The 23305-nt window shown below is 38.1% G+C and overlaps 1 protein-coding gene across 5 annotated transcripts in view; it reads right to left on the bottom strand.

Annotated features, from left to right (window-relative positions):
- C11H2orf88 (chromosome 11 C2orf88 homolog) overlaps positions 1-23305 on the bottom strand; it is a 116194-nt gene that overhangs the window by 44987 nt on the left and 47902 nt on the right. Inside the window, exon 1 of one of the 5 annotated variants that reach the window (XM_063647732.1) lies at positions 19711-19804. The exons of 2 other annotated variants lie outside the window; for them this stretch is intronic. The gene's annotated coding sequence lies outside the window, so the exon portion shown is untranslated. Of the gene's footprint in view, positions 1-19710; positions 19805-23305 lie in introns of those variants that run through there. 2 more of the 5 variants (XM_054476871.2, XM_063647734.1) reach the window with 2 other exon arrangements.

The raw sequence follows: 23305 nt of genomic DNA, 5'->3' as shown, positions 1-23305 counted from the left end.
AAATCCGAGCTCCCCGAGTGCACAATTTCTGTCCCTTTTAAGGGCTCACAACACTCAAGATTTTACATGAAAGGGTCGTGATTGATTTGAGCAAGCAAGGGGTACGTGACAGGGGCTGCATGCACCGGTGGTCAGACAGAAACAGAACTGGGCAGGGAGTTTCACAATGTTCTTCTATACAATATCTGGAATCTATCAATAATATCGGTTTCTAAGTCATGAGTTGATTTTTAACTACTAGGTTTTTTAACTACTAGGTTTAGGCCCAGGTCCGGTTTTGGGCCTGGCGCCGGGCTGCCTGTCTTTGATTTCACTTCCTTGTTTTTTTCTTAAAACAGGTACTGAGTATAAAATAATATAAAACAATATGAGAGGGTCTCTCTCTTCCCTCATTTTCAAGACCTGATGTTTGGAGCATTACATTTTAAGTCTTATATGTAATAACTAAACCTTTTCTTGTTAGCATTAATTTGTTTTAAGTTCTAGAGACATGTGAGACATAGTCTTGAGGCGAATTTATAAAATTATCATTATTATGTCTCCATTAATGTAAATTTTTCCCACAATGGATATAGTCTCCCCTTCCCTCAATTATCTATGCTCATTTAAAAAAATACAATTAAGTAATTAAAAACAAATATAAAAATAAAAATCATATAAAATCTATCCCCCATCAGATAATCATGAAAGGTGGTCATTCCTTTATACATAGCTTTATGAAATTATATCCATAATTTTTTTTACCATGAATAGTAAATGTAGTTCTTCCAAAAGTTAAAATGTTAACAACCTAATATTTAACCTTCTTTTCTGGAGTACAAACCTATTCTAGATATATAGCATCCTGTGACTGTGTGTGTGTGTGTGTGTGTGTGTGTGTGTGTGTACAAGTTTAGGGAGTCATTTGTTTTATAATACTGTGATCTTATTTTATATTCTTCTCTGTATTAAGATTTTCATACTGATGAACAATATATTTCAAAATCTCTCCAAATCAACTGGCATAAAGAGAAAATAGAGAGATTTTGAATGTAGTTCTGTGAGGCCTTGGGTATGTTTTTAAAAACTCTCTGTGCTTCAGTTTCCTACTCTGTAAAATTATTACCACTACCACATAAGGTTGTGGTGAGGATCAAAAGAGGGCCTAGCTCAGGGGAAGTCCTTTATAAGAACCGAACTGATTTCTTTTAATGGCTGTATGAAACTAATGATATGAGTGTGCTGTAATACAGTATATTGAGCCATTTGTCTACTGAGGGGCACTCACTCTGTCTCCAGTCTTCCATTAGTACAAACAATGATGCAATTAACATAACTGTGTGTATACCTTACCTAGGAGTGATTTTATTTCCATGGGATAGATTCCTATGATGGGATAAGTAAATGTATTTTTAATTACAATGGATAATACCAGATTACATTTTTGAAAGACTGAAACAATGAACATTTCCACATATATGAGAGTACTCTTCTCCCCAAACCTTTTCAGCAGCAATTTTCACTGTCAATTTTTGCTAGTCTAATGGCTATGACATGATATATTGTTGTTATTTTATTTGCATTTCCCTAACTCCCAGCAAGGCTGAGAATGATTTCATGTTTATTGGCCATTTGGATTCCCTTTTCTGCAAATCTAATTTGCCCGTTGTTTCTTTTTGGTTATTTATGTTTTATTCATTTGTAACAGCACTTTTGTATAGTCCAAATTTTCTCTATCATGTGTTTCAAATAAATAATTTCCCCTAATTTATCATTCCCTTTTTAAAAATTTTTCAATAAAGCATAGCATTCATTTTCTTTTGATTTAAATTTAATCATCTGTCACACAGATTTTGAAATTATGTGTGTCTTGTCCTTTATAACTTCTAGGTCCTATCTTGGTTAATCAACAATTTGAAGGATGTTTGTATGTATATAAAATCTATTACTTCTTTTTTCTTTAATCAATCTGGAACTTATCTCAATATATTAATACTTTTTTTCCAGATTAATAGGATGTTGGATCAGCACCATTTTTAAAATAACCCATCTTTTCTCCTTTTAACTGAAATACAATTTTTATTAAATATCAAATATCCACATGTACTGAGTCTACTTCTGAGCCCTCTATTCTATTCTTCTGACTTATCTTTTTTTAAGCCAAAACCAAAGCCAATAAGGAGGTCATGATATGCTCCAATCTAGTGAGGCAGGTCACTCCTCACCAGTTTTCCTTTTTACATTAATTATTCCATATAGCCTTTAAGATCACTTTATCCAATTCCCCCAAAACCCTATGCAAATTTAAATTAGAATTGTATTACATTTACTTGATTTGGGGGAGCATTCACGTTTTTATACTAAATATACCTAAAAATTTATTATTTAATGTCTTTGTGTATCATTCTATTATTTTTCAGGAGGTCCTTTAAAATTTTTTTCCTCTTTTATAGCTTGTTGCTAGCACAGAGAAAAGTATTTTTAATCTACCCACCTTAGGTTAATTTCAACCTTAGTATTCCAATGACCATTCTAAAGCTCCTCATTGTTCAAGGTACTCTCTTTCTCACCAGACATTCTTACTTCCTACTTCATTAAAAAAATTGAAGTTATTAGCTTTCCAGACTCCTGTCTGCACAATCACCTGTTCATATCAGTTCTTAATACCTTTTTCTCCAATCTTAAAAGATGAAGTTTGTTTGCTCCTGTTCAAGTCCAGGCTGCATTGATACCACCCCATTCAACTTCCTCTAGGACCTTGCCCTCTTCTAGTCTAATCTAATAGTTATTCTATTCATTATATTGTATTAATTATGCCCCCTTCTTTTTTTCACCTACCGCCTCTGCTTCCTATTTTCTTTTTCTTGCCTATACTTTGCACTTTATTAAATTCTTCCTGTGAAGAGGCTCCTTTAATGATATCTTGGCCAGATTCTGTAGCCATTTAGCCATTTTCAACCATCAGAAATACATTATTCTGATTGTTAGTTCTTCTCCTACCCTCCCTTAACTTAGGCAAAAACTGTGTTTCTATCAGCTTAGAGTGAGAATGAAGGGCAAGGGTCTGGTTCCCAGATACCTCCTTACTCTCTCTGTTGTAGCTCTTCTGTAATTGGGGCAAAAGAGGGGAAGGGAGGAGTGAAAATGTCCCCCTCCTTGACTGGGGAAAGTTGGAGCCCTCTGTGTTGGCTGTCCCTGCTTCTGCAGCTAACACTGAATAGCCATCCATGTACTCTGAGGAGCACAAGTTCAAATGCTGGCTTTCTCTTCCAGTGCATGTATGGTTCTTAAGTAAGCCTTAGAAAAGCGGTGGGAGTGTCTGCCAACTGCACATTTCACTCAAGTAGGAGACCTGCCTCCAAACACAGATCTCTTCTACACTCCCAGTTAGCTCTTACACAGGCAGTCCACCTCACAGCCTGCAGTAGATCCATTCCCTACCCAAATGGCCACAATATTGTGTAACTTCTCCCTAGGAGTGAAGTTTATTTCTACTCTTTGAATCTAGACTGCCAGGTAACTTGCTTTGGCCAGTGGAACATAGTTAGATGTGAATTTTGGTGTTTGTGTGCATGAAATAAGTCATATGCTTCTATCATAAAGCAAAATGTAGCCCTGTGTTGTATACAAGAGACACTTCTAAGACAATGCAACTCAATTAAGATAACAGTATGAGCAAATATGAACTAAAAGAAAGCACAGGCAGTGATTTGAATCAGTAAATATAGAACTCACACCCAAAAGCGATTTATAAAGATTTTTTAAAAATGCTAAGTATGAGAATTCACAAGGAAGATTGGTTATGAATATCTGTGTACCAAACAACTTAGCAATTACTTGCATGAAGTCAAAGCTATAGAATCTACAAGGAGAAACAGAAATACACTAAAAATAAGACAGATTAATTCGCTTTCCAAACTAAAATACAGCAAATGGTTAAAAAAAATAAGAAATGAAGAGTAACAGAAACAAAAGGGATTATGAAGGTGCTTTGCACAACTCAGTGCAAATAAATTTGAAAACTTGGAAGATGAAACAAATGATTTTTCCAGGAAAACTAAATCATTCAAAACTCACCCCAGCAGACTCAGAAATTCCACAGGGGTCAATTACTATCGAAATTAATAGATTATAGAAGCATAAGCATAATTAAAAATATCAAGGTTAAATGCTGTAAGATAATATTGAAATTTTGTGTTGAAATAGGGGGAAATCCTAAAGAAGAGGTTGCAAAATAGCTTAATTATTGCTTACATATGTTGCAAATATCTCCTCAACTCCAAAATGTACCCATCTCATCTCACAGAGGAATCTTTAGAGAGTAGGTAATGCTATTTGAACTGTTTCAGATTTTAGGAAAATGAAAAATTCCAGACTATAAGTTATAACGTTGATGATACTAAAGCCTAATAGATTGCAAAAAAGAATTATCAACTTTAGTTATGAATGTCAATTCAGAAGACTTAATAAAATATTAACAAATTAGCACATTAAGAGAATATACCATGATCGAGTGAGACTCCTTCTCAATGCTTGTGTAAGAATGCAAGAATAACTCAATAATACAAGATATATTAATGTAATTTACCATATTAATAAATTTATGATGGAAAATTATGTTTATATTTATAGTTGCTAAAAGGAATTTAATGAAAACCAAAACTATTCTTGATTTTTTAAAAAGCACTCAAAATAAGAATTGATGAAAACATTATACAATTATACATATTTTATCTCAACTTTAAGGCTAGCCCATTTCCTAGTGGAGAAACACTGAAGATATTCTTCCTAAGGTCTGGAACTAGACAAAGATACCCAAAATCACCACTACTAGTTAACATTGTCTAATTGATCGGCTATACCTCCAATACCATAGAAAATTAGAGGTATAAAAATTGGGAAAAAAATATATTTCTATATTTTCAGATGGTAAGATTGTATACCTGAAAAATCCAGCAGATACCAAATGAAAATGATTATAAGAAAATTCAGCAAAGTAGCAGGATATAAAATTATTAATACACAGAAATTAATAGTCTTCATATATGTAAACCATGACTTAGAAATAATGGGCAAGTGGCCGGGCACTGTGGCTCATGCCTGTAATCCCAGCACTTTGGGAGGCCGAGGTGGGCGGATCCCGAGGTCAGGAGATCGAGACCATCCTGGCTAACACGGTGAAACCCTGTCTCTACTAAAAATACAAAAAATTAGCCGGGCGTCGTGGTGGGCACCTGTAGTCCCAGCTACTCAGGAGGCTGAGGCAGAAGAATGGCATGAACCCAGGAGGCAGAGCTTGCAGTGAGCCGTAATCACGCCACTGCACTCCAGGCTAGGCGACAGAGCAAGACTTCATTTCAAAAAAAAAAGAAAGAAAGAATGGGCAATTAAATCCCACATCGATAATAACAAGTGACAAAGTATTAAGAATTATTTAAGAAATGTTCAGAACCTAGAGGAGAAACTTTCTAATAAAAAGGATACAAAAGTTAACTTAGACAAATGTAAAGACTGTGTTCTTTAACAGAAAGACTCACTATCATAAAGCAGTTGTATTACATTTATAAGTTACTAAGGAACAATAATAACAAAAAATACAGATTTTCTTTCCTGGAACTAGACAAACCAATTAAAAAATTCCTATGGGGGAAAAAGTGAACAAAAAATAGCCTATGAAATTCTGATAAATAAAAGCAATAAAAGTACTATTCTTATTAGGGGTTTAAACATACTATAATGCATCAATAATTAAGAATGTAGGATTGGCTTATGAAAAGACAGACTAATGAAACAGAGTAGAAAAAGTCCAGAGAAAGACTTGAATGCACATGGGGATTTAGTGCACAATGAAGACTGCATGCCAAATCAAAGTTAAGATGGACTTTTAAATAAATAAATAGTGTTGGGGAAATGGAGTGGCAAGTTGAAAGAAACGAAAGCCAGTTCTGTACTCATGCTATGTTATGGGGATACAGAAATAGGCCCAAATGGAGCAACACTTTGAATGTAAAAAAATGAAATGATAAAAGTATTAGAAAACAACATAGGTGATATTTATTAGAATCATGCCTAAATTAAAAATATTTTTTAATTTTTTGTAGTGATGGAGTCTCATTCTGTCGCTCAGGCTGGTCTCAAACTCCTGGCCTCCAGCGATCCTCCCACTTTAGCCTCTCAAAGCACTGGAATTAGAGGAGTGAGTCATGGAGCCTGGCCAAGACCTCTCTTTGTTTTTTGTTTTTTGTTTTTTTAATTGAGACAGAGTCTCGCTCTGGAGTGCAGTGGCGCAATCCCAGCTCACTGCAACCTCCGCCTCCCAGATTAAAGCAATTCTTGTGCCTCAGCCTCCCAAGTAGCTGGGATTACAGGCGCCTGCCACCATGCCTGGCTTATTTTTTATATTTTTAGTAGAGACAAGATTTCACTATGTTGGCCAGGCTGGTCTTGAACTCCTGGCCTCAAGTGATCTGACCGCCTTGGCCTCTCAAAGTGCTGGGATACAGGTGTGAGCCACCATGCCCAGCTTGGCCAAGACCTTTCTAACTATAAATCAAAGTCTGGATAGTTGCTTGGTTTGTTCATTACAGCACTATTCATAATAGCAAAGACATGGGATCAACCCAAATGCCCACCAATGATAGACTGGATAAAGAAAATGTGGTACATATACACCATGGAATACTATGCAGCCATAAAAAGGAACTAGATCATGTCCTTTGCAGGGACCTGGTTGGAGCTGGAACCCATTATCCTCAGCAAACTAACACAGAAACAGAAAACCAAACACTGCTTATTCTTGCTTACAAATAGAAGCTGAACAATGAAAACACATGGACACAGGGAGGGGAACAACACTGTGGCCTGTCATGGGGGATGGGGAAAGGGAGAGCATCAGGATAAATAGCTAATGCATGCGGGGCTTAACACCTAAATGATGGGTTGGTAGGTGCAGCAAACCACCATAGCACACGTTTACCTATGTAACAAATCTGCATGTCCTGCACATGTATCCTAGAACTTAAAATTAAAAAAAAAATCTGGATAGCATAATAGTCAAATGTAAACACAAATAAACCAAACATTTATGTTTGTCAAAAATATCCCATTAGCAAAATCAAAACAGAAATGACAAATAGGAAAGACATTTGCAATTCATAGCACAAACTGAGTGCTTATATGTATTCTTATATAAAAACTTCTAGAAATAGTGAATGAAAAGGCCAATTTTATAGACAAGTAAGCAAAGAATATGAACGAATAGTTCACAGAAAAAATACAAATACCCACTAAAAAAATGAGATGATGCTAAACTTCACCAATAAAAATACAAATTAATATTACACTGAGATAGAATTCCTCAACTATCTGGCAAAATCCAAAACTCCTATAGTACATTATTGGAGAGGCTATGGGGAAACAGACACTTTCAAATATTGCTGGTGGGAGTAGAAAAAAGGAATAATGAAAAAAAAAAAAAAAGCAGGAGATCATGGCGGACGGGAAGCAGGACTAGATTGCAGCTCCGGACAGAGCGGTTTGCAGAAGCTCGCATTTGAATTTTAGCTCCAGACTTACTGCAAGAACAAACCAGCAATCCTGAGAGGACCCACACACCCTCTGAAGGAAGTGGACTGCTCCTGCAGGACCCAGGACCCAAATACTCTAAGTGCCCCAACTGCAGAATTGGGAAAGGGAGACCATCCTCTCCCAAACACCTCCCACTGGAGAGGCTGACGGTCTGTTTGTGGGAGAAATTTCTGACTTTACCTGGAGCCGAGTCAATTTGGAGAGCCGAGTGAAAAACAGTGGTAGAGGAAGCAGCAGAAAGGACGTGGGAGCTCGCTGCATCCCCTAGCAGGCCATTCCTGCCTGGCACCACAGAGATCCATTAGGAGAGTGACCAGAGGAGCAGGGAGTGAAACTCCACAGGGAGAAGGAAATCTCCAGCTGAACTTTGTAACAATTTGAATGGGGTGAGAAGCCTCCTGGCCAGAACTCAGGGGAGGGTGCAAATCCTGTGTGCAGACTCCACAGGTGGGGGATTTGCAGCTGGGAGGTGGGTAGTTTTCAAGGGCAAGTTTTCAAGCCTGTCATGCTGTCTGCCTGGAAACAGACTGGGGGCTGTTGCAGGGGGCACAGTGGGAGTGAAACCGGCCCTTCGGTTTGCATGGGAGCTGGGTGAGGCCTGTGACTGCTGGCTTTCCCCCGCTTCCCTGACAACCTGCATGACTCGGCAGAGACAGCCATAATCCTTCTAGAGATAGGCAGCAACACAATAATAGTGGGAGATTTCAATACTCCACTGACAGCACTAGACCAGCCATCAAGACAGAAAGTCAACAAAGAAACAATGGATTTAAAATATACCTTGGAACAAATGGACTTAACAGATATATACAGAACACTTCATCCAACAACTGCAGAATACACATTCTATTCAACAGTGCATGGAACTTTCTCCAAGATAGACCATATGATAGGCCATAAAACCTCAATCAATTTAAGAAAACTGAAATTATATCAAGCACTCTCTCAGACCACAGTGGAATAAAACTGGAAATCAACTCCAAAAGGAACCTTCAGAACCATGCACATATATGGAAATTAAATAACTTGCTCCTGAATGAGCAGTGGGTCAAAAACAAAATAAAGATGGAAATTTAAAATTCTTTGAACTGAATGACAATAATGACACAACCTATCTAAACCGTGGGATACAGCAAAGGCGATGCTAAGAGGAAAGTTCATAGCCCTAAGCACCGACATAAAAAATGCTGAAAGAGCACAAACTCACACTCTAAGGTCACACCTCAACAAACTAGAGAAACAAGAACAAACCAAACCCAAACCCAGCAGAAGAAAGGAGATTACCAAGATCAGAGAACTAAGTGAAATTGAAACAAAAAAATACAAAAGATAAATGAAAGAAAAAGCTGGTTCTTTGAAAAATAATGGGTGTAGTGGCTCTTTCCTGTAATCCCAGCACTTTGGGAGGCTGAGGCAGGTGGATCACCTGAGGTTGGGAGTTCAAGACCAGCCTGACCAACATGGTGAAACCCCATCTCTACTAAAAATACAAAATTAGCCAGGTGTGGTGGCACATGCCTTTAATCCCAGCTACTCAGGAGGCTGAGGCAGGAGAATCGCTTGAACCTGAGAGGCAGAGGTTGCAGTGAGCCGAGATCGTGCCATTGCACTCCAGCCTGGGCAACAAGAGTGAAACTCTATCTCAAAAAAAAAAAAAAAAAGAAAGAAAGAAAGAAAGAAAAGATAAGGTAAAATTGATAGACCATTAGCAAAATTGACCAAGAAAAGAAGAGAGAAAATCTAAATAACCTCACTAAGAAACGAAACAGGAGATATTACAACTGACACCACCGAAATACAAAAGATCATTCAAGGCTACTTTATGAACACCTTTACACACATAAACTAGAACACTTAGAAGAGATGGGTAAGTTCCTGGAAAAATACAATCCTCCTAGCTTAAATCAGGAAGAATTAGATACCCTGAACAGACCAATAACAAGCAGCAAGATTAAAATGGTAATTAAAAAATTAACAACAAAAATAGTCCAGGACCAGATGGATTCACAGCAGAATTCTACCAGACATTCAAAGGAGAATTGGTACCAATCCTTTTGACACTATTCCACAAGATAGAGAAAGAAGGAACCCTCCCTAATTCATTTTATGAAGCCAACATCACCCTAATACCAAAACCAGGAAAGGGCGTAACCAAAAAAGAAAACTACAGACTGATATCCTTGATGAACATTGATGCTAAAATCCTTAACAAAATACTAGCTAACTGAATCCAGCAACATATCAAAAAGATAATCCATCATGATCAAGTGGGTTTCATACCAGGGATGCAGGAATGGTTTAACATGTGTGAATCAATAAATGTCCTTCACCACATAAACAGAATTAAAAACAAAAATCATATGATCATCTCAATAGATGCGGAAAAAACATTTGACAAAATCGAGCATCAATTTATGATTAAAACTTTCAGCAAAATCAGCAAACAAGGGACATACCTTAATGTAATAAAAGCCATCTATGACAAAGCCACAGCCAACATAATACTGAATGGGGAAAAGTTGAAAGCATTCCCTCTGAGAACTGGAAGAAGACAAGGATGCCCACCCTCACCACTCCTCTTCAACATAGTACTGAAAGTCCTAGCCAGAGCAATCAGACAAGAGAAAGAAATAAAGGGCATCCACATTGGTAAAGAGGAAGTCAAACTGTCACTGTTTGCTGATGATATGATCGTTTACCTTGAAAACCCTAAGGACTCCTCCAGAAAGCTCCTAGAACAAAAATAATTCAGCAAAGTTTCCAGATACAAGATGAATGTACACAAATCAGTAGCTCTTCTATATACCAACAGTGACCAAGCAGAGAATCAAATCAAGAACTCAACCCCTTTTACAATAGCTCCAACAACAACAACAAAAAAACCTTAGAAATATACCTAACCAAGGAATTGAAAGACCTCTACAAGGAAAACTACAAAACTCTGCTGATAGAAATCACAGACAACAAAAACAAATGGAAACACATCCCATGCTCATGAATGCATAGAACCAATATTGTGAAAATGTCCATACTGCCAAAAGCAATCTACAAATTTAACACACAATCCCCACCAAAATACCACCATCATTCTTCACATAGTTAGAAAAAACAATTCTAAAATTCACATGGAACCAAAAAAAAGCCCGCATAGCCAAAGCAAGACTAAGCAAAACGAACAAATGAGGCATCACACTACCTGATTTCAAACTATACTATAAGGCCATAGTCACCAAAACAGCATAGTACTGGTATAAAAATAGGCACATAGACCAATGGAACAGAATAGAGAATCCAGAAATAAACCAAAATACTTACAGCCAACTGATCTTTGACAAAGCAAACAAAAACATAAAGTAGGGAAAGGACACCCTTTTCAACAAATGGTGCTAGGATAATTGGCAAGCCACATGTAGGATAATGAAACTGGATCCTCATCTCTCACTTTATACAAAAATCAACTCAAGATGGATTAAGGACTTAAACTAAGACCTGAAACTATAAAAATTCTAGAAGATAACATTGGAAAAACCCTTCTAGACATTGGCTTAGGCAAGGATTTCATGACCAAGAACCCAAAAGCAAATGCAATAAAAACAAAGATAAACAGCTGGGACCTAATTAAACTAAAGAGCTTTTGCACGCCAAAATGTACAGTCAGCAGAGTAAACAGACAACCCACAAAGTGGGAGAAAATCTTCACAATCTATACATCTGACAAAGGACTAATATCCAGAATCTATAATAAACTCAAACAAATCAGTAAGAAAAAAATTATCCCATCAATAAGTGGGCTAAGGACATGAAAAGACAATTCTCAAAAGAAGATATACAAATGGCCAACAAACATGAAAAATTGTTCAACATCACTAATGATCAGGGAAATGCAAATCAAAACCATAATGCAATGCCACCTTATTCCTGCAAGAATGAACATAATCAAAAAATCAAAAAACAGTAGATGCTTGCATGGATGCGGTGAAAAGGGAACAATTCTACATTGCTGATGGGAATGTAAACTAGTACAGCTGCTATGGAAAAGAGTGTGGAGATTCCTTAAAGAACTAAAAGTAGAACTACCATTTGATCCAGCAATCCCACTACTGGGTATCTACCCAGAGGAAAATAAGTCATAATTCAAAAAAGATACTTGCACATGCATGTTTATAGTGGCACAATTCACAATAGCAAAACCAACCCAAATGCCATCGATCAACGAGTGGATAAAGAAACTGTGATATATATAAATGACAGAATACTATGCAGTCATAAAAAGGAATGAATTAACAGCATTTGCAGTGACCTGGATGAGATTGGAGACTATTATTCTAAATGAAGTAACTCAGTTATGGAAAACCAAACATCATTTGGGAGCTAAGCTATGAGGACACAAAGGCATAAGAATGATACAATGGACTTTGGGGACCTGGGGGAAGATTGGGAGGGTGGTGAGGGATAAAAGACTACAAATATGGTACAGTGTATACTGCTTGGGTGATGGGTGCACCAAAATCTTACAAATCACCACTAAAGAACTTATTCATGTAACCAAATACCAGCTGTACCCCAATAACTTATGGAAAAATAAAAAATAAAAATAAAAATGTAAAAAAAAAAAGAAAAATGGAATAACCATCAGGAAGGGGTTTCTGGAAATATCTACTAAAATTTCAGATGCATTTACCTTTGATTCATTTCTAAGAATCTCTTTTTTTATATATATATAGTTATATACATTTCTTTTTATATATACATACATATATACATATACATATATATATATTACACCCACATATATATAGAGAGAGAGAGAGAGAGAATCATGAGTTGCTTAATAACAGAAATACGTTCTGAGAAATGTATTATTAGGAGATTTAGTCATTGTGTGAACTCACAGAGTGTATCTACACAAACCTAGTTAGAAACTCAGGCTGTAAGGTATAGCCTATTGCTCCTAGGCTACAAACCTGTACCACATGTGACTGTACTGAATACCACAGGCAATTATAACACTATCTAAGTATTTGTGTACCTAAACACAGAAAAAGTACAGTAAAAATATGGTATTATAATCTTATGGAATGGCCATAGTATATGCAGTCGGTCATTGACCAAAACATTGTTATGCAGTGCATGACTGTATATTATATAGATAGTATCTATGCTAATATGATAGTTGTATAATCAATTGCAATTTTTTTGTTCGTAAAGCAAAAAATTAGAACACAAGTATCCAGCAGTAGGGAACTGGTTGAATAAATCACAGTATATCTATACAATAGAAAACTATGCATCTGCAAAAAAGAAAAAGGAAGAGTTCTATCTACTACTGATTTGGAGACATCTCTAGAACAAGGTCTCACTGTGTCATGTGATCTCTGCTTACTACAACCTGCACGTCCTGGGCTCAAGTGATTCTTCCATGTCAGCCTCCTGAGTAGCTGGGACTACAGACCTGGGCTACCACGTCTGGCTAATTTTTAACCTTTTTTTGTACAAATGAAGTCTCACTATATTGCCCAGGCTGGTCTTGAACTCCTGGGCTCAAGCAATTCTCCCATCTTAGCCTCTCAAAGTGCTGGGATGGATTACAGATGTGAACCACCATGCCTGGCTTTCCAGAATAATTTTTTTTTTTTTTTGAGACAGTTTCACTCTTGCTGTCCAGGCTGGAGTGCAACGCAGTGATCTCAGCTCACTGCAACCTCCACCTTTTGGGTTCAAGTGATTCTCCTTCCTCAGCCTCCCAAGTAGCTGGGATTGCAGGGTTGTGCCACTGTGCCTGGCCAATTTTTGTGTTTTTAATAGAGATGAGGTTTTACCATGTTGGTCAGGCTGGTCTCGAACTCCTGACCTCAGGTGATCTGCCCACCTCGCCCTCCCAAAGTTCTGGGATTACAGGCGTGAACCACCATGCCCTGCCCAGAATAAATTTTTATGTTAAAACAAAAGCAAAGAATAAAACAGTGTGTATTCTAGACTACTTTTATATGAGACAGGAGGGAAAAGGATGCATTTATATTTGCATAAAGAAATACTGGGAGGATAAAAAATACATGAATACAAACGTTAAACTATAGCAACTAGAGAGAAAAAGGGTGGAAAGGCAAATATAGGAATGAGATTTCTATGTTTTTTTAACATATTTTTATATTTGAATCAAATAATTAAAATGAATAAAATAGAATATTTTCTTAGAATTTGGTGCCAAGTTTTAGAGCAAAGATATCTGAATAAACTTCAGCAAAGTAACGTGGTTTAGATTATGATACAGGGAAACTGCCAATTGTTTACAGCCAGTTTGCCAACTTTTTATTAGGGCACTTTCTTTTTAGTGAGACTTGAGAACTCAAAAAATCTTGAAGAAATCATTTAGGTCAGACACTGAGAACACAATAATATGGATAGAAGTTCTCGCTTTCAAAGAGTTCAAATCAGGGAGCCAAAAACATAAATATATGATTATAAGGCACAAGAACACCAAGAGCTACACACAAGGTATAATGTGATTAACTACTTTCATTTGCCAAGGAAGGCTTCCTAGAAGAGATGAGAGCCAAGCTAGATCTACAGGATGACTAGGAGCTTGAAGGTGATCCTGGAAAGAGGGGACATTTCAAGCACAGGGAACGGCATGTGCCATGGTGTTTAGGGAACTATAAAGTTCAGTGTTGCTTTTTTTTTTTTTTTTTTTTTCCCTACAGGATAAAGTTTGACAGGAATAATACAGGGTGGTTGCAGGAGAATAAAAAAAACTCCAGGCAGCAGTTACACATGACTAGAGACTATGGGCTGATAAAACCCTGAAAAACAAGGTGTGGACCAAGCTGGCTAAGACTGACTGGACCCAACATGGCACTGGATTTTACCTAGGTTTCACAAATAGGACCTTATTATATGCTCATTAACATACTACATCACACAGCCCCGCCCTCCAGTGCCATGACAGTTCCAAGAACATCCATATTTAGTATAAAAATGGGTGGTACTGCAGTTCTCAGAAATCTGCACCTTTTTCCAGGAATTTTTGTGAATATTCCACCCCTTGGTTAAGGAAACCTATAAAGGTAGCAGCCCCAAACCCCCTTGTGGGTGACTCTCTTGAGGACACCCACAATGCCTTTTATTGAGGGTGTACTTTTCCCTTTGCAATTAATCTCTGTAACCTTCACTATTTTCTGACTTGTCCTTGAATTCACTCTTGCGATGGTATCAAGAGCCTGCACAGATGGTATCAAGAGCTGCAGTCAAGGTCCCACCAGCATTTGGGGACCTCCCCCAGCCCACTGGTATCAAAAGTACCAGTTCGTTAGCCTCAAAGCAACCCTTCACAACTTGGCTTTCTTTTCGTCCTCATTTCTTACCACTGTGGAGGCCTAGAAGTTTACTGGCATATAAGATTTCACGGATAGGGAAGCCTCTGGTCCAGAGAAGCTGGACCAATTCCAAGAGTGGCCCCTTGGAATTGTGGATGTCAAGGAGTTCTGAAGTATGAACACTGGCTGAGCTAATCAAAGAGTGGTGGCAAGAGTTTGGGGTAGAGAGCAAAACTGTGACCCAGATACATTATACCTCATAAATATTGGAGAGCAAGGCCCATGTGAATATAACTTCATTTACCAAATAAGTGATGTGTTCCAAGCACTGTCCTCAGAGATCTTTTAATTGCATAAATGATATTATACCTTTACTTAAAATCATTGCTTCTCATAACATTTTAAATGGAAGTAATGAAACTGTGCCACAAAGAGTTAAAGAAACTGTAACTAACAGAAATTCTTGAGTTTGCAGGATGGCAGATAAGAGAAACAACTTGCTGAAACACTGAAATTCCCTCCACTTGTAAGATAATGAAGCTGCCTGAAATCAGTTGGAACCAATATGACCGACTGGAGTCTGCACAGAACAAGCCTGCTGACATCACAGCCTGAATTTCCACTGCATGTTTCATACTAACTCACTTTCGAATATGCACATGGGACCCATGAAGTAGCATGAAGAGGTAACTGCACATGCCTGAGGACTTTCCAGACCTCACCTTTCCTTCTGCCAATCACCTGCTAATCCCAGAATCCTCCTGCTAAACCTTTTTAAATAAAATTACTGCCTTATAGTCAGCACGAGGAGAAAGATTTGAGCTTGACTTGTGTCTCTTGTGAGTCAACTTGCAATATAAAGCTTTTCTCAAAAACCAGGTATCATAATATTGGCTTCTAGCACATTAGGCAGCAAGCCCCCTTTGCTCAATAACAGTAAAACTCCTTTGATATTGTTTGGCTGTGTCCCCAGCCAAGTGTGATCTTGCATTGTAGTTCCCATAATCCCTACATGTCATGGGAGACACCTTGTGGGAGGTAACAGAATCATGGGGATGGTTACCCCCATGCTGCTGTTTTCTTGATAGTGAATGACTTCTCATGAGATGTGATGGTTTTACAAGGGGCTTTTCCCTCTTTGCTCAGCAGTGCTCCTTGCTGCCACCATATGAAGAAGGATGTGTTTGCTTCTCCTTCCATCATGACTGTAAGTTTCCTGAGGCCTCCCCAGCCCTGCAGAATTGTGAGTCAATTAAACCTCTTTTCTTTATAAATTACCCAGTCTCAGGTATTTCTTCACAGCAGTGTGAGAAGAGACTAATATAGTAAACTGGTACCAGTAGAGTGGGGTGCTGCTATAAGGATACCTAAAAATGTGGAAGCAACTTTGAAACTGCATAACAGGCAGAAGTTGGAACAGTTTGGAGGGTTCCAAAGAAGACAGGAAAATAAGGAAAAGTTTGGAGCTTCCCAGATACTTGGAAGGCTCAGAAGACAGGAAGATGTGGGAATGTTTGGTACTTCCTAGAGACTTGTTGAATGGCCTTGACCAAAATACTGATAGTGATATGGACAATGAAGTCCAGGCTGAGGTGGTCTCAGAGGGAGATAAGAAACTTGTTGGGAATTGGAGTAAAAGTCACACTTGCTATGCTTTAGCAAAGAGACAGGTGGCATTTTTCCCCTGCCCTAGAGATCTGCAGAACTTTGAACTTGGGAGAGATGACATAGGGTATCTGGCAGAAGAAATTTCTAGGTGGTAAAGTGTTCAAGAAGAAGCAGAACATAAACGTTTGGAAAATTTGCAACCTGACAATGTGATAGAAAAGAAAAACCCATTCTCTGGGCAGAAATTTAAGCCCATTGCAGAAATTTGCATAGGTAATGAGGAGCCAAATGTTAATCCCCAAGACAATGGGAAAAAATGTCTCCAGGCTATGTCAGAGACCTTCACAGCAGCCCCTCCCATCACAGGCCTGGAGGCCTAGGAGGAAAAATGGTTTCATGGGCCGGGTCCAGGGCCTCCCTGCTGTATGCAGCCTCAGGATTTGGTGCCCTGTGTCCCAGCCGTGGCTAAAAGAGGCCAAGGTACAGTTTGGCCATGGCTTCAGAGGGTGCAAACTCCAAGCCTTGGCAACTTCCACATGGCGTTGAGCCTGCAGGTGCACAGAAGTCAAGGACTGAGGTTTGGGAACCTCTGCCTAGATTTCAGAAGATGCCTGGATGTCCAAGCAGTAGTGTGCTGCAGGAATGGAGCCCTTGTGGAGAACCTCTCCTAGGGCAGTGCAGAAGGGAAATGTGGTGTGGGAGCCCCCACACTGAGATCCCACTGGGGCACTGCCTAGCGGAGCTGTGAGAAGAGGACCACTGTCCTCTAGACCCCAGAATGGTAGATCCACAGATAGCTTGCACCGTGTACCTGGAAAAGCCACAGACACCCAACAGCAGCCCATGAAAGCAGCCAGGAGGGGAGTATACCCTGCAAAGCCACAGGGGTAGAGCTACCCAAAACCATGGGAACCCACCTCTTATATCAGTGTGACCTGGATGTGAGACATGGAGTCAAAGGAGATCATTTTAGAGCTTTAAGATCTGACTGACCCACTGGATTTCAGACTTGCATGGGGTCTGTAGCCCCTTCATTTTGGCCAATTTCTCCCATTTTGGATAGGTGTATTTACCCAATGCCTGTACCCCCACAGTATCTAGGAAGTAACTAACTTGCTTTTGATTTTACAGGCTCATAGATGGAAGGGACTTGCCTTGTCTCAGATGAGACTTTGGACTTGGACATTTGGGTTAATGATAGAATGAGTTAAGATATTGGGGGACTGTTGAGAAGGCATGATTGTGTTTTGAAATGTGATGACATGAGATTTGGGAGAGGCCGGGGGTGGAATGATATGGTTTGGCTGTGTCTGCACCCAAATGTCATCTTGAATTGTAGTTCCCATAACCTCCACATGTCATGGGAGGTAATTGAATCATGGGGGTGGTTACCCCTATGCTGCTGTTTTTGTGATAGTGAGTTCTCATGAGATCTGATGGTTTTATAAGGAGGTTTTCCCTCTTTGCTTAGCACTACTCCTTGCCGCCACCATGCAAAGAACAATGTGTTTGCTTCCCCTTCTGCCATGATTGTAGGTGTCCTGAGGCCTCCCAGCCCTGCAGAACTGTGAGTGAATTAAACCTCTTGCCTTTATAAATTACTCAGCCTTGGGTATTTCTTTACAGCAGTGTGAGAATGGACTAATATAGCCTTAATATTCAGGTCCTATAAATTCTGCCCCATCCTACATCTCTGACTGCACTCTGTAACACCTCTCCCTTTCACAATGGCCTTTTCTCAGTCTCTAGAAAGTGCCAAGCTTCCTTATGTCTGTAATGCCCTCTATCCTTTGCTCCTTTCCCTAAATCCTACTTATCCTTCTATAGTAACTTTAAATGTCACCTCCTAACCAAGCCTTTCTCCTAACCAGCTACCACCATCTAAATTTTACTTCCAATTAAACACTTGATATACTTTCTTTCATATCAGATTTTGTCATTGTGTTTATGTATTTACTTGTTTAAAGAAGACTTTATTCCCCCCATGAAACTACAAGCTTCATGAGAATAGGAATTATTTGTTTTGTTGAGTACTTTAGAAAGTGCCTAGCACATAGTAATCCACAAAGGCTTGTGAAAAGAATGTATAAATTTAATCCTCATAAGAATTTTGCCAAATGATATTCTTATCCTTCTTTTCAGATGTGGAAATTGAGGCTCATAAAGGTTAACATCCCCAAATAAGGGTCTACATCCAAATCCTATGCTCTTAAGTCCTATATTGTCTCCCAAATGAAGAGGGGCTTCTCGTGAAAATGGCCTGGAAGTGGCATAGGGAGCTAAAGATGATAAAAACCTATCTCCTGGCTTTGGCTTATGAGGTATGGACAAAGAACAGGTTCTGTTGGAGGGAACTGAAAATGAAGTAAGGTCCTTGGGGTTTCAATTTTAAAAGATGTGATGGAGTGCCCTGTAAAAAGGTTGAGGGCACAGAGGAAGTGGGTTTGCAGATAAATAGGAATGAGTTAGGAGACTGGACAGCTGTAAGAAAATGAGCAAGGAGAGTGGATGAGACTTCTCAGCAGCCATGGGGATAAAAGGATGAATGCATGGTTGACTGAATGTAAGTGTACACTTAAGTATTTAGTGACTGTGTGAACAAGAAGCTTGGACAGAATTAGAGGAGCTGAACTGCCTAGGAGTATCAGGAAGTACTCAAACAGTATTAGGCTATAGTACTTACTGTATACTCCTTCAATTTTTGTGAGCACTCTTCTGCCTGGAGGGACTTCTACTCCACTAACATGGCCCATCTACTCCTCATCAAGTTCTGGCATAACCTCTAGTTACTCTACCATCTACTGCTTCACTTCTGTTAACTTAGCTCTATCCTGCTGCAAGGGTCAGGGGCAAGAAAATAAATCATGATCAGTAGTGAAAGTAGTAACTACACAAAGAAGGCCAGGAATGAATTTTTCAGAATATGAGTTAAAAGTTTCTGAAGCATGTTTCATACCACCTCTTACATTCTCAGTAGTAGGTAGAAACCTGGGTGTAGTCCTAGACCACTTAAGAATGTGCCAGAGTTTAGGCCTAAAAAGAATGGACATCAATGGTTTTTCAAAATACGAAAGTACCCAACTTCAGACATATATTCCATTATAGTTAAAAAGCTGTATATTTTTTACATTTAGAGATGGGTAGAAAGTAAGGGTTTGGTGTGTCAATCACTAAAAAGCAAAATATTTAGTACTGCCTTAAGAGTTGCTAAGAAAAACTGTACCTTACAACTGGAATCCAAATAATCCAAAACAGATATAAAGTATGTAGAAATAGGCTGATAGCTCCTGAATGATGACAACAGCTGGCTCCCAGCCACTCTGCCTAGAAACAGTTGCTAGGCAGCACCAGATTTGCTCACAAATGCACTTTTCACCCAATAATCAGTATTATAACACACATGCCACCCTCCAATCAGTTTTTCTGCTCCTGTGTAGTTTAAAGGCAAAAGACTCTGGTAAATATTATTTATGATGGCTAATAGTCTCAGGGACAGTAAACCATGCTAGGCTATTTCCTGGACAAAAAGATGAAGACCTTTGTCATCTAGGTCTAGGAGTGCTTTAGAAAAGTCTGAAAGCTACATATTTCATTTGTTCTTAATTTATTTCAGGCTGAGTATAAATGTTATCCAGGGACCAGGATAATGAAATAATAGAACTGAAACTTACTGTCTTTCAAGTTCTTTTTTTAGTTCACAAAAAGCCAATACTGCAAACCATTCAATTTAAATTAATTTAAAAAAGATTTAGGTAGACAGAATTTGAGAATTTGAACTATATAAAGGAAACAAAGATATAATCATTCCAGAATTTTAAAGTTTTCCTTTGTTTTATATTTTCTTACTGCTTATCAAAAATTTGAAGTTCAAATTTTTATAGACTTAACCATTTTCTGTACAAAATTGACATTATTAGGATAAAGCAAAGCTTGATTGCCTAGCTTATTGATGATACGGATGACATAGTATGACAATTTTAAAAGTTTGATTCTAGTAATGTGATCAACAATACAAAAAATAAAAGGTAAAAGTATGATTGTCCCTGTTCTGAATGAAGTGCATTCTGCTACGTCGACACATTTACTGGATGTACTACCTTAGACGGTTCCAAAAGCAATCTTTTCCTCAAAGGAGCTTTTACCATATTCCCATTTTTGCCAAAAACACATTCCTGGTCCTTCAGACTTAAAATCTTGAGTCATAATTGCTTCCTGCACTACATATTCTCCAAAATCTAATAACCAAATCTTGGTTCTTATCCTTTTGCTTTCTTTTCTACTAACCCATTCCATCTACTAATGCTTTTCTGTATTTACTTTATTCTATTTGCCAGAAAAGAATACAATTTCTCTATTTCTCACAGTTAAATGTGGAAGATTGGTCAGAGTGGTGGGAGAAACTATAGGGAAAGGAGCAGGGCTTCTGAAAGGTCAGAAGGCTCTGGCTCTGCATAGCTTTGGGGGGAGAATAGCTGAAGGCAGCTGTTTTCTGACCCTGAGGCAGAGGGCAAAGAGTTGGTATAAGGAAGTGTAGGGGAATTTATCTTAAACAGGCTTGTTTACTTATGTTGTCCGGAAACCAGCCTTTGATCATCTGCGTGCATGACTGCTCCCTAAAATGGGGAACAATAATGTTAATTACCTGCAGATTCTGTTTGCTCCAGGCTTTTGGCATTTTGTCGGTGCTGAAAGCAAGCAGCTCCAGCTTATCGAGACTGCTCACTCTTGGGCTGCTAGTGCCAGGCAGTCCCCTAGCTGCTCTTACACTGCATACCTGTGTCTGAGTACTCCTTTCATCCATTGCTGGGCCAGGGTCTGTGGGACAGACCCGGCAGTTAAAGCTAACATTTTTAAGTTTGGAATTAAGAGGATTCAATCTTAGCTCCTTAGCTGCCTAACAAACTTTCTGATTCTAGCCACTCTATCCCTTCCTCAAAATTCCTGGCACATAGTAGACACCCATGTATTTATTTGTTCACATGTAGTAGACACCCATATATTTACTGGTTCCTTAGAAGGAAGACACCAAATAAATATAACAGTGTCTACTACATGCCAGGAATTTTTGTTTCACCTGGAATGCCCCTAATGCTTTTGTTTCTAATCAGTCTCAAATTTAGTTATCCCATAAAACTGTTCCAAATTCCCACTTCTTCCATGGCACTTTCCTTAGTCCTTCAAACTCATACTAACGATGAGAATGCCCCAACTAGTATCTTTCAAGTAAATTGGCATCTTCATGTGTTCTAGAACGCTAGTCAATCAAGAATCTTAAATCATGAAGAGTTCATGTTTGTATAGTGCTTATTCTGTACCAAGCACTAATCTACATACTTTACATCTATTACATTTAAATATCACAACTTCTTGAAATAGATACCATTATAATCCCTATTTTTCAAATGAGGAAATTGGAGCACAGAGATGCTATATGATCTGCCCAAGGTAACACAGTAAGCCGTAGAGCTAGGACTCAAACTCAGACAACACTGGTTTCAGAACCCATGCTCTAAACCAATAATCCTTATTATGAGTTCCTTCCAGTTTTAAAATTTCTACACATTATTTGGCCAACCCCATCATTTGACTGAAGAGAAACCAAGGAGGAGAGAGATTCAGTGAACTGCTGAAAAGTGCATAAAGCAGAGTTTTTTGAAATTTAGTGTGCATATAAATCACGCGGAGATCCTTAAAAATGCAGGTTCTAATTGAATAGGTATAGGATGAAGGCTGAGATTCTACATTTCAAACAAGCTCCCACGATGCTGATTTTACAAACCACGTTCCACACCTTGAGTAGCAAGAACAAAGGGAAATGCTAGCTGAGACTGGAACTCAGTTCCTATTTACTACATCCAGTGCATCTGGCCTAGTAGGTAGGAGGGAGAAAATGTGACTGAGAAGTTACTGGGAAAAAAATCTATCTCATTTTCAGTCACCCTAAAATTATTCATGCCGAAATAGATAACAAATTCACCTTTTAGTAATCCAAATACTAAACATAAAAAAGTTGTTTAAACTGTTTTTGATTATTAAAGTGGTGACAAATGAATAGTAAATCAGATGCCTTCAATGAAGACCCTGTTAAAATTTCAAATCCTGAAAGTTCCTGAAATTTAAATGATCCCATAGCTTTGAAGAGTTATAATATCAATAATTCTACTTATAGGAATATATAATAAATACTCCAAATAAAGAAAAATGTCTATGCACACTGATACTTATCACTGTTCATAGTCATTTATGAACAACTGTAAGCAACTTCAGTATTTAACAATATAGAATAGTAATACAGAAAGATGCACCCTTGGGAAAATGCAGATTAAGAAAATAGATCTAATTTAACTTAACAGAAGGATAAATTAAAACACACACATTTAAAGTTAACTTCCCTGCAGAGACTTAAATAACCATTGGAGATCTGGGAATAGGAAATAAGCTTCTTATTTCTAAATCCATCCTATTTCACTATGCCATTTAAAATTTAAGAATTTTCTAAAAATATTAAAGGTTTTATTACTGGCTTCTCTGTAAATAATTATAAGATGCAATGGTTATAATAACCTTATGACATTAAGTATTAAACTAAAAGGTACCCATGTTATAAATATATTTTTTAATCATTCAACATCTTTGGTAATAAATACATTTTTAAGAGCATTTAATAAAATACCAATAATTGATAAACTTAAACCAACCAGTTCTATGTTAATCCTTTCTCAATTTGTATATTTTATTTTAAAGCTATATCCCACAAAGCATCATTTAATAAAACTATTGCATCCCTGGTCCCAGGAGTAACATCAATTTCTAGCAGG

Source organism: Pongo pygmaeus, chromosome 11, assembly GCF_028885625.2.
Source record: "Pongo pygmaeus isolate AG05252 chromosome 11, NHGRI_mPonPyg2-v2.0_pri, whole genome shotgun sequence".
In the NCBI taxonomy this organism is placed as follows: domain Eukaryota; kingdom Metazoa; phylum Chordata; class Mammalia; order Primates; family Hominidae; genus Pongo; species Pongo pygmaeus.
Note: the sequence above shows the minus strand (reverse complement) of the source record. Positions and strands in the feature narration are given on the sequence as shown.